Below are 18,214 nucleotides of genomic sequence, written 5' to 3'. Positions count from 1 at the left end.
CATGAAGTAAAATATGGTTACTGGCAACACAGTCGGAAGGAAAAATGTCTCTGGCCCAAAATCTGATGAACAGGTTGAACCAGTGAGCATGCCAGAAAAATCTGAAGGCAATTGTGCCTGTCCAATGCTGCAAGGAATCTGCACTGTACATTTTCAATGTCTAGTGTTGAGAGGAACTCAGATGTGAGAGAAAAAAGATTCAAACCTGCAGCAACAGAGAGTAATACTTCTTGCCTGATCTCCCAAGAAAACAGCAGAAGACTTGATACATGGGGTTAAAAGTGTAAACAAACAAGATCCATTCTCCTTTCAAGCATACATTAAAAATATGACTACACTGCAGAGCAAAGAACTAACTCTGCAAATGTAATTTCCTATCTCCAGGAACTCTCTAATTTAATTGTATAACCTCTTTCATAAGATTATCAAGATCTATCTCAAAACTACCCTAATTGAAAGACTCTTATGCAACTTCAATCCTTGGGTAGATACAAGCTTTCTTCTAATTCCCCACCCAAATTTATTCATGACCAATTTAGAAAATTTGACCTAGTGCAGATGCTATCTTTTAGCTTATTTTTTCCTGCCCTCTTGCTATACAGTGCCAATTGTGTGTAAAACACCCCAATGTAGCCTGTCCCTTCACTGGTTCACCTGGCCAGAGCTAAAGAGATGATGCTCTTTAACCTCACTTTGTACAACAGATGGTCTGCTTGTGTAACCACATCTCTAGCCCTCCTACCACTGTAATTTAATGTTTTCTAGGCAGGGGTGTCTGGAACTATGCAAAACATCACTAAACCACTCCAAAAAGCTCTTGTATTGACATCCTGTATGATGATCTGTACAAAGATCGGTATCACATTTCCCTGAATTTCTCATGTTATTTTCCTCTGGTATCCAAGGATGTCAGTGGTCCCCTTCCTAGGTGCATCTCAGTGCTTGCTCCCAGGTATCTTTTCAGCAGCCAGTGCATCCACATCTCCCCCTTCTGTCATGGACACCTGATGAGCTCCTATTTCACACTGCAAATTCTTGTTACTGGTCTCCATGCTTATGACTTTACCTGAATTTGCACTCAGCACTATTAAATGCCATTTTATGTCTAACACTCCCAATCAACAAAGTCATCTAATACCTTTCATTTGATAATTTGATCCTCCTCTGTACTGACAATTCCTTCCAAGTTTTTGTCATCCCACACAGCTCCTGGGCACACACCCACACCCTGCACACAGGTCAGAGTGGATCCATTCAACAGGCCCAAGCCTGGTCCCAAGGGGGGAGCAGCACCACCAATTTCCCTCCATCCTGATGATTTTCTCTGAATACCTCTTTCCATTCAAAGAACTTTATTTGCATGCAATGATTGTATCTTCTCTTCGGCCAGGTTCTTTTCTACCTTTCAATTCTTGTCTTGAACCACCATCTTCATTTTAAGCCATAACATCCTGTGGGGCATGGTATCACGTACCTGGCATTAGATAAATGACATTCCTACCCTACCCCATCTAAATAATCTGTTATATGAAAAAGATGTTAGATTAGTCTAGCACAATCCATCTTTGATAAAATCTTGTTGTAATTTAGCCTGCTTCCTCATTATTTCCATGCCTAATTATATTATTCTTTCCTACAAAATACATCATGAGATGCCGGGTACTGCTGTTTTCAAACCAGCTGGCCTAACATTTCCTGCATTGCTTTTTTTATATTTTCTGACTCTCTAGGGACTCCCTGTAAGGGACACAAATGCTTGCCCTCTTCTGCATCTGAAGAGCCATGGGAGAGCCTTACTGCAAGCTACACAAACCTTGTGCCACTGCTTTCAGTATTACAGGATTGGGATTATTGGCACCTCTTCATTTGTCTCACCAAGATATTTAAGTTTTGCCTGTTTTCCCTGGGTTTTTTTTAAATCTTTGCTATGAATAGCTTTCACTTGCCTGCAGATTTGTCAGTAATTACACTCTGTTCCAGATTCTACAGAAGGTTCTGCTTTCATGAGAAAGTTGTGTCATTATTTAGAGACATCAGTTCCCCTTCCAGTTTATGCATGTCTAATTTCGGTTCTGTGCAAATTGACTAAGTGCAGGTTTTGGTTGAACCCAAATAAGCTCATTTGAACCAAAATAAGAATGTCCTTACACAAGGTCACATCAGGTTAATCAAATCACTTTAAAAACAGACTTAAACTAAATTGGTGTAATTTCCCCATGTAGATAAGGCCAAAGACAATAAAGGAATATGAAATAGGTCGAAGTCTCTCATTAATTGCACACACCTTTGTGGTTTGACTGAATCTGGTGATTCTGAGGCTGGGCAGATGTGCAGCCAGCAAGCCCAGCAGTGCACAGAGCTTTTGTTTGGGCCTGCCACCACCTCAGCCTCCCACAAATCTGGGCTTCAGTGAGACTGGAGGAACAATAAATAGGGTCATGCAGGACTTTTCTATGGGGACATTGCTCCTTCAGCTTATGGGCCACAGGGCATATAGGCCATATATACTTTTGGCCACACCAAAGCAGCAGTGAACAAGGCAAAAAAACGGAATGGCCCCAGCCTGGGCTGAGGATGGGACAGAGCTGGTGGAGCTACAGCCAGGAAAGCTGATCACCAGGGTCATACTGGTGGGCACAGAGCTGCTACTGCAGCAGAGCACGGCCTCAGCTGAGCCAGGAGTCACTCAAAAGAAGGGTATCACCCAGGTCCTAACAAATAAATACAGCTATTGTACCTGCCTGACTTCCCTGGCAGAGATTTGTAACTGAAGTGATAGAGAGGTCTATCATTTCAATAATACCAGAAAGCACTGGCTCATACTATTTCGGTTTTTGTAAGTTTTGTAAGTTTTTTTCTGTTTAAAGCTGTATTATTTCACTAGGATCTGTAACTGTTCCAGTACAAGCCCAAATTCAGTTATTCTGATATAGGCACATAGCTTATTTCTCCAGTCTTGAAAGAATAATCTATGCTAGCATTAAAACCCTTGTACCATTGCATGTGAATCTTGGGAGGTTGAGTAATTTAGGACAAAACAAAGCAACTTCTGTGCATAGATCAGCCCTGGCTCCAATCTGTAAAGACAACCTACCAATATTTTGATACTACTAATGAGCAGAAGTTGGATTTGACATCAGTATCTCTGCAGTGTAATGCCACTTCCTCTATCATGCGACTTTAATTATGAACTACTCATTTGCTAATTTTAAGCTTTAACTCTGAGCTATTTTTGTGTACTTGATGTATGTCTTAAACCAGAAAAATAATTTAATACAGATATAGTCTCAGTGGTTAAAACCCAGGAACCATCACATATCTTACTGAAGTTTGCAGTTTATAAACACATTTCAAACCAATTTTACTTTTTCCTCTAAATCAAGTAACTGTAATCCACAGCTTGGAACAATCAGGGTAAGTGAGCAGCAAGCAACCACTCTTAAAGCCATTTTCATTTTTTCTATTACCTCTTCCAGAAAAATTCTAAAGATTCAGTACTACACATGTTTAGCCCAAGAGATACGAATGCATCCCTTCCACACAAATTTCAACTTTTGGCTTTCTCTGGAGCTTCCTGTCCTCATTAGTGCTTGCTGCATTTGTCAGGGCTCCATCAGCCGCAGAGTCCCAAGTGCTGTTGTTCTGGTCCTCTCTGATGCAGCACTGACACGCTGGCTTACTCTGATTAGCACATTACAGGACAGTGATCTACTTTTTCTTTTAAATACAGTTTCTAAAAACCCAAAATCCAATGTATTTTTCTGACTGACTAACTATGGTGAGGGATTGCAGCCTAGAAAGTTTATAAAAATTACACAAATTCCCAACTAAAACACCACATTGTCAGGCATTCAGTACCAGGGCTGCACACTGAGTACTCTTGGAAGTGTCTGCTGCTTCAAACAACATCCGTTAGATCTGTGAGGACTGTGAAGCCTACATATCAAACCCATGAAGAGATGGCTGTCTCTTTAAGCTAAATTCGCATTTCCAGAGCTAGGGATTAGCCAGCAATGATCCAGCAAAATAAGGACAGGGGAGCACCGGCATTCTGCTCGAAAATGAAGGAAGTGACTCCTAAGATTTTCTCGTGTATACACCAGAACATCTAATCCCTCTAGTGAAATCAGCACCACAGCTTTCACTGCACACAGGAAAATAAACTTCAGCTAATAAATAACCCTAGCCTCCCCAGGCAGGTAAGGCATGGGGCATTTTAACAGCTTTGATTTCAGGGGAATTATTTCCAGATTAACTCCCCTGCTGAAGGGGACAACTTCATCCACGGATCAGGGGTACTTGGCACTTGGGTACCAGTTCTGTCCCCAAAAAGGGACTGAGGCACTTCACAAAGGACTACAGCTCTCCAAACCGCGTGCAACACCTTACTGATGAATCACACAGGGCTGAGCTCCGACCTGTGCTTCCAGTGCAATCACTTCACAATTTCTACCCAGAGCAATCACTTCACAATTTCTGCCACTAAGGACCAAGGCGTGGAGTTATCATTCACAAATCCACAGCTGAAACATGTGAGAGACTTTCAAAGCCTTCTTAATTCCCCACTTATAATGTAAACATTCTGTAAAATCAAATGACACAACAACCCTGGTGGGAAGAATGACTTTTCAACCTGGATTTTAGATGCTGTCTTTAGGCGCAAGACTCATTTCAGAGGTTTTTCTCCACACTATTTCAAATACATTACATGAACGACAAACTTCAAGACAGAATGAGAAGCCTGCGATCAGACCCATTCCAGTCTCCTGAAAATCGGTTTCCCTCAATCCCCAAACACCGCAGCTCTCAGCTGCGCTCAGCCCGTGGCTACTTCCGAGCGGCTCCGTGCGCCGAGGTCCGTGGGCGCTGAGGGACGGGGATGCCGGTGCCCGGCTTCGGGATGCGCCGCGCTCCTGCATCCCGGTCCCGGTGTCCCCTTCCCGCCTGCCCTCTACAGCCAGAGCCCCCCGGACACCCTGCGCTGCGTCCTGTGCCCGTCTTGACGGTACACGGATTTTTTAAGAAAAAAATCAGAGGACTTGCGGCTGTCAGCTTTCCTTTTCAGAACTTACCTGGGACTGTCCTGGCAGTGTCCGACGAAGCTAGGGTGGAGCGGCGAGTGCCGCGTACCGGCCCTGCAGCGGGGGCTTTTCCCAGGCTGGCCCCGCTCCCCACGGGCTGCAAATGCGGGGACCGTCCGTCCCTCCCTCCCTCCCTCCCGCACGCCTCACCCCGGCAGGGTTCGCGCCCCCGCGGCCGTACGTACCGTCTAGGAAGATGCGCGTCCCGGAGTCGCTCTCAGTGCCATGCCCAGCCCCGGCGCGGTGCCCCCCCGGCGACAGGGGTTACCGCTGGCCGCGGGGTCCCGCTGCCCGGCGGTGACATGGCATGAGCGCGGGCAGGGCGGGGGGCAGTGCCGGCGGTGCGCGGCGCGGTGGGTGGGCGCACGGGGGGCGCGGGCTGCGGGCAGCCGCGGCGGGACTTGTGAAACTCGGCTGTGGCGGCGGCCGGTTGTGTAACGCGGCGGGCTGGGCCCGGCCCCCGGCACTGCACAGGCGCGCTGCTTCCCCGCCCCGCCGCCGCCGGCACCCGCCGCCGGCACCCGCGGGCAGAGCGCGGGCGCGGGGCGGGGCGGAGCGGAGCGCGGCGCACGGGAGGAGCCGCGCACCGGAGGAGCCGCGCACCTGCGGAGCCGCGCACCTGCGCGGCCGCGGGGCCCGGACGGGGCCGGGCGGGTGGCGCGGGCAGCGGCGGTGTCGTGCGCCGGGAGGAACCGGCGGAAAGTAGGTCACCGCCGCCGATCCGCGGGTACCGGCCGCGGGGTGGCCCCGGCCGTGGAGTCCCTCCGGGACGGGCCCGTCCTCCCTCCGTGCGCGGCTCTCGCCGGGCGCAGCGGAGCGAGGCCCGGCCCCGGCTGCCCCGACGGACCCCGCAGCCGTCCTGCGCTCTCCGCCGGGCGCGCCGCACCGGTTCCCTGCGCAGCACGAGCTGTGCCCTGTCGGGATTAGTCATCCCGTTCCGTGAGTCACCCATTTAACATTTGTCGCTTCCTTCCTCATAGGTTTTTTGGGTTTTTTTAAATTCCCCTTCTCCAGTGTAACTGTTTACCCTCCTCTCCAAGGACAGCGGGCAGCTCCTTTCCCCTGCCCGGGACTACAGCCGTGCGCAGCTGCGGGCGCGGAGCAGCAGCCGGCGGCAGGAGCAGCGGGGTCCCGCCCGCGCTGCCGCGGTGTCGCCGGGCAGTCGGGCTGGGGCCGCTGCTCAGTCGTGCCATGTGGTCCTGGCCATCGCCAGAGTTTGGTTTATGCTCCTCTTGATTCTCGAAGCAGTAGGTACCAAGGCATTAAGACTGTTCTGGAGTCTCTTCCTCTCTCTTCTCAAGGCAGTGCCGGGCGGGGACCAGCGCTGCGGTGGGAAACCATTGGTTGACGCCACAGCTGGGACGACTTGGGAGAACATCGCTGGGTCCCTGAGTCCGGCCCCAGGCTACTCCAAGCAGCTTCCAACACTGAGTGCACTCCCTTACCAACAAGTTAATTTTTTGGGTCCTTTTTTCCCCTCTCCACTTCAGCTCCTCTTAGGGAGTTGCTCCTTCACCTATGCAATGCTGAGGGATCTGCTCCCTCTGGGAGCACGTTACTGCCTAGTAACCCTTTCCCAGAGCTGGCATCCTCACCGCTGGCTTTCTTTGCTCAGCCAAAATTCCTGTTCCTCTCCCAGCCCTCGTTCTGCAGGAGGAAAGGGGCAACCACGCAGGCAGCCTGCACGGCCCCATCCCCACATGTGCCAGTGCCCCAAAGGACAGCACGGGGGACAAAAGCAGAACCACAAACGGGACAGTGGACAAAAGACTTTCCAATGAGGCTATGAGGTTTTTAATATGAACCTGATTCCAGTGAGGAAAGGGAAGTGATGTTCTTACAGCAATAACCCTGAGGAACATGTTATCAATGAGGACAAGTAAAAGGGCACCTTTGCACGCAGTTAATATTTCTTATTTACTTTCCTATCGGAGGCAAAGAAAATAGCTTGGTTGTGCTGCCTGCCACAAGTGGCAAATCTCTTTTTCTCACTTAGAGTGGGTTTTTGAGGCATGTGGCCTCATCCTGCGAAACACAGCAACCCTTCCCTCATTCATGTGGTAAAAATCCTTCCTGCTCACTTTCAGCCAAGATACAAACGGGTATCAAATGCAACATTTCTCTCCACTTTTAGTTGGGTTAAGGTGTGCCTCTGCAGCCTGCAGTGCAGCCCTGCACAGCAGTGACCATCACTGACAGGATGGATGTCACTGCCTCCCTACATGGGCATGCAGATACACATTTGGGGGAGTAGATGAGATGAACGATGAGAACATCGAACTCTGACTGAGGCACTTTAAGATTAAGCACCCACAGACGGATGGGTGGGAAGCACAGGCAGGCAGGATGTGGCCCCGAAGAGGCTGTGGTAGGTTTCCCCTCAAGCTACAAGTGCCACAGCCATTGCCGTGAGCTGTGCTAGCAGCTGGCCAGGGGTGCTGGCACTGCTGGGACACTTCCATGGCCACCCCCTGTCCCACAAGCCTGACAGGCACAGGAAACAGCATCAACACTGCCTTCTAATAAAGCAAACTGTTCAGAAGTACCACTTTACCTCATAAAAAAAACATTATTTGCTGACCAGAAATAATGTTTTATTTGAAGTGTTCCAATCAACTCCCCTGCAGCCCCTGGCAGGCAGAGCTAGCAGGCTGGGCAAATACAGGGGCCCCTCCTCCTGCAGCAATGGTGAAGGAGTTTTCATATCAATTACTTTAATTATCTCATTTAGAATAACACACTTTCCACCAAGATCTTTCCAAAAGTTAAGAAAGAACAGGGAAACAGACATTTCTGCCACTGCAAAATTCACACATTGTTCAGCAAGTTGTGGTCTTGGGCAGCTTTGGCTATGCTCAGTGATAGTTGGCATAGCCTCAAATTTGTTTATATTGTTAGTTTTTGACAGTGCTGCATTGCAAAGACATGCCAGCAGCAATAAAACTGAGAGCTGGTTTTGGCCAGAAAAAGAACATCAAAGAAAGAAAATTATCTTTGTTGTTCTTATAAATATTCTTGCATATGTTTTTATATATGTTCTTGTGTGTGACTAGAAGTGTATATATATATATAATCTATGTATATATATAAATACATACATACATGTATATTCATATTATATATATGTGTATAAAACCCAGCCTGCTCCTGCTATACTTGCCCACTGGACTGGGAGGTGCCTGCAGCCTGACAGGCACCACTAAGGAGCAACATAATTAAATGAAGAACTAGAAGGATACCTTGAGCTGTATTTTGGAAGATCGCACTCCCATTCACCATCTATCATCCCGAGCAAAGGGCTGTCCAAACTAGCTTGTAAATTACACACTGCAAAAATTCCTACCCAGGAAATGCTTGCATTCCTCAGTGCTAAGTCAACCACCAGCCCCGGTTCAGGATCAGGCACCTCAGCCTTGTCTCCCTCCGGAGCGTGCCCAGAAATTCAACCTGATGTTTTTCCCTTTTCGCACAGTAGTAACCGTGAGGCTTGGGATCACGCAAACGAAAAGGAAAGAGAGGAACAGAGATGACAAAGAGGAAAAAGCACCCTTGCCTTGGTCCGGAGCGGCTGTTTCTGCGCAGGTTCCGCGCTGGCGCTGGGACGCGGCAAAGAGCGGAGACGCGGCGCGGCAGAGCCCACCCAGCGCTCGCCATGGGAGGCTGCGGGCCAGGCTGGCGGGAGCCCCGTTCCCGGCTCTGCCCAAAGCAGGGACACAGAGTTAATTGTGTCAGTGCTATTGCACAACACTGTTGCCTTGACACTGTGTCATGTAAAGATTTTAAACTGCCTCTTTATTAGTCATACTCTATTCATTTTAATTGTGCCTGATAAGCAGGGCCATTTCACCTTTGTGTTTTCTGCACAGCTTATCGTGCGTATTTATGTCGCCCAAGAGACTTTCCATCTCTTCCTGTAGCGTTGGTAGATGCAGAGGAATGAGGAGGCATTGCCATCACAGCCTGCTGGGGTCCTCACCCGTTTGCTTGCTACCTTTGCAGATCCCTGCTCTTCCAGGGTGGGCATCTCCACAGGTCCTGGAGCCTGACACCAAAAATGCTCTGACAGAGGCTTAGATTAATGCATGGGAACCAGTAAGAAGGGATAGGCTGATTGAAACATGCACCTAATTTTTTTTTTTTCAGTATCAAGTGCTGTAGGTGTGTACTTAACACCACGGGACTCACTTTGATCTTCTCCCAGGACAGAATTTTCTATGGATTAAATTCTTGCCTCTGAATTGGTTATTTAACAAAATCAAAGCTGGGAGATGAATAACTAATTACTGGATTTAATGCAAAGAATACAGTGAAAATTTATGGAATATTTTAGTCTCACTTACTTGCAACATAAAAATATAATGCCTGAGACCCGTGTGAACTCTGTCCCTGAAATTCCTTATCTAGCCTTATCTTTGTCAAGTCTGAAGTTTCACTGAAAGTTCCTGGAGATAGTGCATTTTCCCTTCTGTGGCATTTTGACCTTCTCCTCACCTCAAACATCCCCTGTGTCTGCAGTGGGAGGAGGAAGGGCCCTTTGGCCAGGGACAACGCTGCCCACCTGTAGGAGCAGTGCAGGTGACACAGCTGCTTCCCCAGTACCTGGAGCACTGCTGGCACTGCAGGGACTGTTTGCTTAGAGCACACGTCTGCTTCAGGAAGGTTATCAGAGTCCTTCTCCACCTGGAGATGGATCTATTCACTGGGTTTATTTAGTTTCACCTTAATTTTCCCTGTTTATAAAGTCTAAAAGCTAGAATTCAAGTTTGATCCAGAATCATCTGAGGAGATGGGTGAAATCCCATTCTCAATTAAGTTCAGAAAAAGGAACAGAAATGCCATTAAAGGCAGAACAAAAAACACATTTACTCTAGTGTGAACAGGATTTCCCCCTAGCATAAGATCTTGCATTCCTGTGGGCTGAAATGAGCTACTCACTGTCCTACACAGCATCTTTGAGGGCCACTTGGAATATTTATGCAACTGCTTAAAAGGATTATGAACATACATGAATGAGTTAATCACCATTTACGACAAAATTCCAGCTAAGCTTTTGAAAACCAACGGGAATATTTTCATTTCCATCATCCAGGTCCTTATTTTGTAGAAAATGGTTTAAGATGGTTCTTATAGAGGCACAGTAGAACCCAAATTTTGTGTGTATTTAAGGCCCTGTGTTGCCTTGTGCTGGAGTAATACCTTGGCCAGATAAATGAATGTATTTATTTGAAAAGCTGAGAAGTGCCCAAGTCATATTTTTGGCCCAGAAAAAGATTAAAGTATATTTTTCATGTGGCTGATCGTACTTCCAAAAAAATTATTATTTTTGTAAAGGAAAAAAATGTTTTGTCTTAACTGCAGTAAAATATTCTCTGATAAGCATTGTGATCTGTTATTCTGCCTAACTCAAAGTAGGGAGGGGGGGAACTTGCACAAACAAGAGCATGGCTGCCTTCTCCAGCCCATATCCTTACATGAGAGCATACCAGCTAAAGCTAAAGCTCTTTGACCACATTTTAGCTTGATCCCACAGGATAATGTACCTATGAATTAATTTTCTTTGATGCTTGGTTCATATCTTCTGGAGACTGTGCTGAAGACAAATTCAGTCTGCTGCATTTAAATATGGGTTAAGTTACCTCTGATTAATATAATCAGCTACCAAGGAGCCTCTTGAACAGGGACATAAAATAGAAACTTAATAATAATTATGTTAAAGCACAAATCCCACTGAATTCAGCAGGCAGAGGACAAATGAGCAGAGGGAGCACCAGGCAACAGCAGCAGCTGCAGTTTTGCCCTTGGATGAAGCGTAGAGGAAGAACAGACAACTCTGCAGAATTACTGTCCATCATCTGCAAGTACATCCTTCCTAATAAATCATAGTGGTTACTACTTAGCACATTAAATCCACAATGATAAACACTGATATTTCCTATTAATCCTTATGCTGAAATTTATTCATATGAGGTGGTAACGCTTTAAAGCTTCTCTCTGGTACTTGTCCATTCTTAGTTACTTGATCCCATACACAGCAATTGGGAATTGTGTAGGTCAACTATTCCGTGCACTGAATTCCTTGCACTTTCCCTCTTGGGCCTTTATTTAGGGTGTGGCAAGCACATTTCTCTCTCTCTCAGGATTTTTTATTGAGGTGCACAGAGAGAAATGAAAGAGAAAACAATTTCTATTTCTGCTCCTTGTTTTTCTCTTGTGGAATGTGTTTGGAGAATTGTTTACCCAGAGTGAGCGCTTGGTTGGATCGTGGTGGATTGTTTGGGCCTGATGGCCAGTCGGATCCACCTGTGTCTGGACTCTGGAGAACAGGGTCACGAGTTGTGAGGAGTGAGATATGATAGAGAAAGTAGCATGTAGTATTTAGTATCCTCTTTCATATAGCATATTAATGTATTATAACATAATTATAATAAAGAAAACATTCAGCCTTCTGAAATGGAGTTAGACATCATCATTCTTCCCATTGGGTTCGCTGACGTCTACTACATTTAGGGCACATGCAAAGGTAACATTATAATCTTACAGTTTTCAACATATTGGATTAGAGCAGCAACTGCTGACTCCAAGATAAAACCCAATGGGCTTCTGGCCAAACACGCCAGATGGAAAGTTCCCCATGTCACCTGGACTTCCTACTACAAGCCAGGGTCTGACCAGACACCCAGGTTGTACCTGTGGGTGACAAAGGACACCCTTGTTGGGAAGGCTCTGCTGGTACAGGAGCTACCTCTGTCCATACCTCACCATCTTTCTCACCGCTACTGTCATTCTCCTCTGTTGTGTCTGGACTGGGCTATGGCCAGAGGGCTCCCAGATAAATCCTAATCTCCTCCCAAATCTGGGTAAGTGGGTCAGAAAGTGGCATTAGGGTGGCTGTGCCTTGCAGGCAGTTCCAGAGGCCCTGCTTGGCCCCCGTGCAGCCTTGCTGGTGGGAAAACCTTCCCTCTGCAGAACCACCTGCAATGGGGTGCTGAGAGAAGCTACTGCTGATTTCACTTTGTAAGGAAAGCAAAATCTTCCTTTTCATGACCAAGTGACCGGTGGCCCTTTTCCAGCTCTGTACAAGAAGACATTAAAATCGAGATTATTTATGATGGATAAGGATGCAGCAGAAAGCAGACAAGGCATTTGTGTGGAGAAGACAGTGGGGTTGACACTTCTACCACACCCTGATTGGAAAACTGAAAAAACAATACAAATATATCTGTGTATGTACCTGATACCATGCAAACTCACTCACCTCAAACAACCACTATGGAAAGGCCAGACATAGTTTGACAGATTATAAATGTCAAGCAGTGGCTTTTTAGGCATAAGCTGTGCCAGTGGTTCTTCAGAAGAACTAAGCAGCCTGATGGTATCGAGGGACCACTGAGAACACAACCCAGACACTGGAAACGACAGAAGCATGAAGCACAAGCCCCAGGCCAGAGCTCCCCAAACACCTTCCTTAATGGTCTTTTAGGATACAGAGAAAAGAAAATATGTGTCCTTCATCCCCGCACCAAAGTCAACAGGGTCCTTGGGTAATTTCCACTGTTTTCATTCTGCCTTTCTTGAAAAACACTAAATTTATTAAATTCTATGTAATTTCCTGAATGCGTAAAACAGGTGGACTGATATTCAACAGACATTTTGCCCAGGGAGCAGGATGGCCTGAAAGCCTCTTGTGTTGCTGAGCCTGTGCCACTCTGCTCATACCTAAACAAAAGCAAGTTAAATTGCAAGTCTATGAGATTTTATCACTGTTTTACCACAAAATGATACCGAAATGTGCCAAAAAAATATTCAGAACTGCGTGGGATGTTACTGCACTCTCTACTCACAGAAAAGCACATGGTTTTTCTGGGCACAGGGGAGGTGCTGAACAACATCAGTGAATTGATTTTGGTACTGGAAACTAGTATTATGTGACAGATTTGTCTACAAGCAGTGTTGCAAAAAGTCATCCCTAATAAGAGGAAATGAACCTCTAACTCTGATTTTCCCTGGGGAAAACAAGTTCATTATGCAGCTCTAAGTAATGGTATTTTTGTGTGTCTATAGAAAATTACTATACGAGACAGTTGGAATTTCCTCATCTAAATGGGAATATCAAGATCAGTTTTGGTCAGGGCTTGTGACTGGAGAGGGGAGCTATCTAGTGAGCATGTTTCCATGAAACTCAGGAAGTGTTTTGTAGAAGTAAGACCTATGAAAAACGGAATGCATTTTTGGTCTTTGGACTTGGCTCTTTACTTGGCCCAGATATGGAGGTGATCATGAGGGCAATTATGTACTGCCACACTTCTCAGCCTGACCCCAAACCTTCACTGCACCCCTGACTGTCTTAGAAACAGTTTTTCTCCTCATTAAGAAACCCCCTCTCACTTCTTATTCCAGGAGAGCATCCATCTTGTCTGGCAAGCCAAGCAGCACCTTCACAGCTCATTTGCAGGCAGCCAGATGAGCCTGATGAGGTTTGTGGTGTCGATCTGTTTACTTCAGATTTTGGGTTTGGGTTTTTTTTTGTTGTAATTTTTTGTTGTTGTTGTTTTTTGTTTGTTTGTTTGTTTCTTGGTTTTTTTTGGTGTTTTTTTTGGAGGGTTTGGGTTTTTTACATTTCAGCACAGTATGCAAACAATATAGTTCTGCAGAATAGAGCCTGAGGGTTCTCAGAGCACTGGAAACCACTTTTAGGAAAATGCTAACTTACAACAAACTTCGTTTCAATAAAGCAAAAGGCTGACCTTCTTTGGACCATCATTGCTGCCATAGTGACATCCAGTTTCCCTGAGTTTTCATCCTTCCCATGTCCATTTATCACATATGCCTGCCCTTAACCCCGGTGGTGGTGCTAGTTTGCAGAATAAGTCATTTCAGCTGAGGAAAAACATGAGCAAGAGACTCCAAAAATAATTTTTTAAAAGTGCATTGTTTCTTCTGGAGCTTCAGTCGTTTCAGTGGCAGCGCTTCAGGTGACCTGCATTAGACAGCACTCGCACAGAGCACTACAAAAGCAGCACTCACTGTGGGTTTGCTGCCCTGTCATCATCTCCCTCAGTGAATTCAGACACCATGCAGTACCACATACCCAGCACAGATAGTGTCACTAGCACAGCAACTGGTGGCTGAATCATAATGAAACTATGAAGAGGAAACCTGTCACAAGCCAAAGGAAACACTTAATTTCAGTGGAGTGTTTCATCTCCATACAAGGGCTGACGTTAAGGATGTTGGTGAGAGAATTAACTTGTGCCCTGGTCACTAAATGTAGCTTTTTATGCAGTTACTTACTGCATAAAAAGTTGATGGTTCTGTTGCCATGGGAAATAGGAATGCTTGCCATGACAACTGCAGTAGAATGTGGCACATAATCCACTTCACACAGAGCATCTTCCAAAGCAACCGCTCCCATTCATACATCCTGCAAAATTCTGCATCCTTCAGTGTGTGTTTTTCAGGCACAGTAGTTAATCTGCACTTTATTGTGGCATATTTCCTTGTGTCTAATATTATTTATTACTTGGTTCTTCAGTAATACATCTGTAAGCAATTTGCAAAGGTAATCTCTACAAAAACTTCTCTATTTTACAGATGAGCAATTCAGGCAAAAAAAAAAAAAAAAAAAGAAAATCACATGAGCTCCCACAAAACAACAGGATCAGGACTGGTGTTTGTATCCACATCACTTGGGCCAGTAACAGGAGCATGGCTCTCATTGCAAAAAGGTGGGATGAACTCTGCAGCCAAAATCTGCACCATCAAGGCAGAACAGCAGCTGGGGAAAACTTCAGTGAGCCCAGTGCACCTGTGCCTCTGATCAGACAGGAACTACATGCCACAGTGATCTCCTTGACCCCTGGTTTGGGGTGCACTCCCTGTGCCAGCCAGACCACTGCAGAGAAAGGACTGTGCTCCCTGTAGCATTTTGTTCCAGAAAATGCTTCTGAAAACATCTTTCCCCATCCACACAGTGGAGCTGTGCGCGGTGCTGCTGATCAGAGCTGTGCACGCTAAGATGAAGCACACAGTGTCTTTGCTGTGTTCATCCTGGTCAACCCGCAGCTCCAGGCACCCTGCAGACCTGCACTGCCCTGTGGCAGATGGGCTTCCTCATGCCAAACCTCGTGCTGCTCCCAACAGGCACAGCCGGTGGCACAGGGCGAGCAAACGCCACCAGTTTGGGTGGCCAGGCTGCACTTACTTTATCCTAAGAGCTCATTGAAGCCCTGCCATGCCTGGTCCATGGAGCATGGAGTTTTCTAAAACTATTTGCCTTAAAGTAATTTCTGGAGGGAAAAAAAACCCAGGAAAACAACAAATTGTGATCAAGAGTTATGAGTAACCTGGAACACCAAGAATGTGCTTGGAGTAAATATGTGACTGAGAAAACTATTACCAACCCAGACGATAATTATTCTGCTATTTACCTCTTAACCTTGCCAGACACGTTCAAAAGTGCATAATAAGTGACATCTCTCCTTTATCACAAGATTTAGCCTAGAGGGAAACTCTCTCTCTTTGAGTTACCGACATTAACGATGTTGCTTTTGGCTTTGGATCCATTTCCCTGCTTTAAAAAAAACAGCACTGACAACTTTTTTCCACCGTTTAATTTGTGTAGTCACAGTAATTAAATATGAATCTTCAAATATTGCTTGACATGTTGCAGATTTATCATCAGTGAAACAGTCTTCTGCCCATTTTCATAATTATTGCTGTTCAGATCAAAATGGTTATGTGCTAAAAGACTGACAATTTTCTCTTTTAGTTAAGTTCTCAGTTGTTTGCCCTTTTGGCAGTGCTACTTAGAAATTATGTTTCAGAATTAAATTAATTTCCATTCGCATATGGAGGCAATAATTTCCTTTCCAATTTTTTTTTTTTTTTTGTGTTTTGCTTTAAATTATTTCTTAAGATATGGACTCCAATATTACTGCAAAGAGCCAACATATCCTTTAATGGCATCTTTGGCAACACTGCTCATGTGCAGCCCTGAATGAGTAACAGGACCATATAAATCACCTAGATATTTCAGCTGGTTATGGTGGCCTTGATGGCCAAGAAAGCTTTGTCTGATTGGTCTTTAACCCCCCCTGCTCGCATGGGAGGTAAATTTTGCAAAGAATTAACAGTGACTTCAGGCCTTTGCTCAGATTGAAAGGTTGGGTTTTTTCCATCTCCATGTGGAGCACTTTTACATAATGGCTGCCACCAGCTCCGTGTATTTTCTTCAACTTGCATTCCCTGGACAGACCAGCTTTGCACTAAAGAGGAAAGATGACAGGAGAAATACTTTTGGGCACCCCTAAACCCTGGCAGGAGCAGCTTGTGTGATTTCCATGCCTCAGAAAGTGCTGGGTGAAGTGTTCTCCATCCCAACTCACCAAGCAGGTGGCTGACTAAATGTTACCTGTCCATCAGTCATGCTGTTACACAAGCTGTTCTCAGAGTCTCTGCCTAACTGTTCATGCATTTGTATCTGCTCAGAAACCCTTCTGGCTGTCTTCTCCTCAGTAAATAAATACGTAGCTTCTTGTGAACAAAGTCTTATCAGGTTGAAGAAGCCTCTTAAGAATTGTTGAGGTATGAGAACTAGTAAAAAAAAAGCTGCAGACAAACTGAAATACTTAAGTGGTAAGAAGCGTCAATGATTTTTTTTCACTAAAAATCAGTATTTCCTTCTAGGGGCCAGATATCACTTTTATCTATAAAGGTGAGAAAGGACCAGGCTGTTCCTGTTACATGTGCCTTTCATAAACCCCCTGTCTGTGTCTCACCACCCTGCTGATTCTGGGTGCTCCCACGTGGGGTGCAGCATGGGCACTGCAGCAGCTGCTCAATGCATCTGGTGACAGTGCTGAGAGCTCAGGAGCCTCAGTGATGGACCAAAGGAGAAGAGAGATTAAAAACATGACCTTTAAGTTAGGAGGGAACAAGGAGTTTTTCACAACCACGATTAAGCCCAAGATTTTAGTTCCTGCCTGTGTATGCCTGGGACTCGCTGCTGGTGCCTGGATGGGAGCAAAAGCTCTCCTGAGTTACCCAGACCTGCAGCTCCTGCCCTCCTGGTGGGAAGATGCAGCACATGGTCTCATGCAGCTCCTGAACTTCTCAGCACAAGTCTCAGAGTTTCACCACAGCCCCTAAGAGCTAGGAGAGCATTTCTCCATTTCACAGAAGTCAGATCAGTCCTTTTTGAAAAGCAGCTTTCATCACAGATTAGTGACTGTGAGACTACAGCTTTGGATGGTTTTTTTTTTAATCTTCATACTCAGTACAGGTTAGAGTTAAAGCTGTGGTGAAGATGGGCAAACCTCAACTTTTCAACTTTTCCTCTAAAAGAAGGACTTAGATTTTGAGGTGCTGAACCAATTGACTTGGTAATTTCCTGCTAGTCACAGGCAAAACCCATTGTTCACATGAACATCAGGTGCTTTGTTATCACTGATCAAAACACACAGGGGCCAGGGAGCAGTGAAATGATCTCTGAGGAACATCTCCTCCCTCCAAGAAGGCCTGGAGCTGTCCCTGTGCGTGGCCAACATTCAGCTGCATGTTTCTATTTCAGGTTTTGGCTGCTGGAGGTGGCTGGAGCACTTGATCAGCTTACCTACTGTCTTGCCAGGATCAGGGCTTGAATGAGGGCAAGCTGGCTGTGACCCAACCCAGATAAGTCTAAGGTTGTGCTGACAGGTTGGGGAAGAGAGGGAGCTGAGAGAACTTCTGCTCTCTACAGCAATAGCTTGCTTTTCATTGTTCAGATTTCCACACCCAGAGACCTTAGTGTACTGGCTTCTGCCCATCAATTAATTATAGGAAGAATGAAAGATGGTCTGTTTGCCTTTTGTTGGGCTGCTTTTCTGGACCAGAAGGTGGAGCCCATTCTTTTGAACATGGGTCTTTCCAAGTCATCTAGAGAGTGGATTTCAAAAGCTGCCCCTTTACCAGGAGCAATGCAAGCTTTCCTCTGCCCAGGCGAAAGAAGGGGTTTGATGTGCAGCTTCCCCTGCCCACAGTGGCTGCAGCATTGACACCCTGCACAATAAACAGAAAGAAGATGCAAAAACATTTGCATCCTGTGTAGTGGGTGCTGGAAATGTGGGTATCCACAGGACAGATTCTTCATCCTGAGG

At 45.9% G+C, this 18,214-nt stretch overlaps 1 long non-coding RNA gene across 2 annotated transcripts; it reads left to right on the top strand.

Annotated features, from left to right (window-relative positions):
* Positions 1-6,032: 6,032 nt before the first annotated feature.
* On the top strand, positions 6,033-10,457 carry LOC128795399 (uncharacterized). Of its 2 annotated transcripts, none has more exons than XR_008433516.1 (2): positions 6,033-6,328; positions 8,554-10,457. It is a non-coding gene; the product is annotated as an uncharacterized LOC128795399 (long non-coding RNA). The 2 variants fall into 2 exon arrangements; XR_008433517.1 differs by lacking the exon at positions 6,033-6,328 and adding an exon at positions 6,351-6,532.
* Positions 10,458-18,214: the final 7,757 nt, after the last annotated feature.

This window comes from Vidua chalybeata, chromosome 14 (genome assembly GCF_026979565.1).
Source record: "Vidua chalybeata isolate OUT-0048 chromosome 14, bVidCha1 merged haplotype, whole genome shotgun sequence".
Lineage (NCBI taxonomy): Eukaryota > Metazoa > Chordata > Aves > Passeriformes > Viduidae > Vidua > Vidua chalybeata.
Note: the sequence above shows the minus strand (reverse complement) of the source record. Positions and strands in the feature narration are given on the sequence as shown.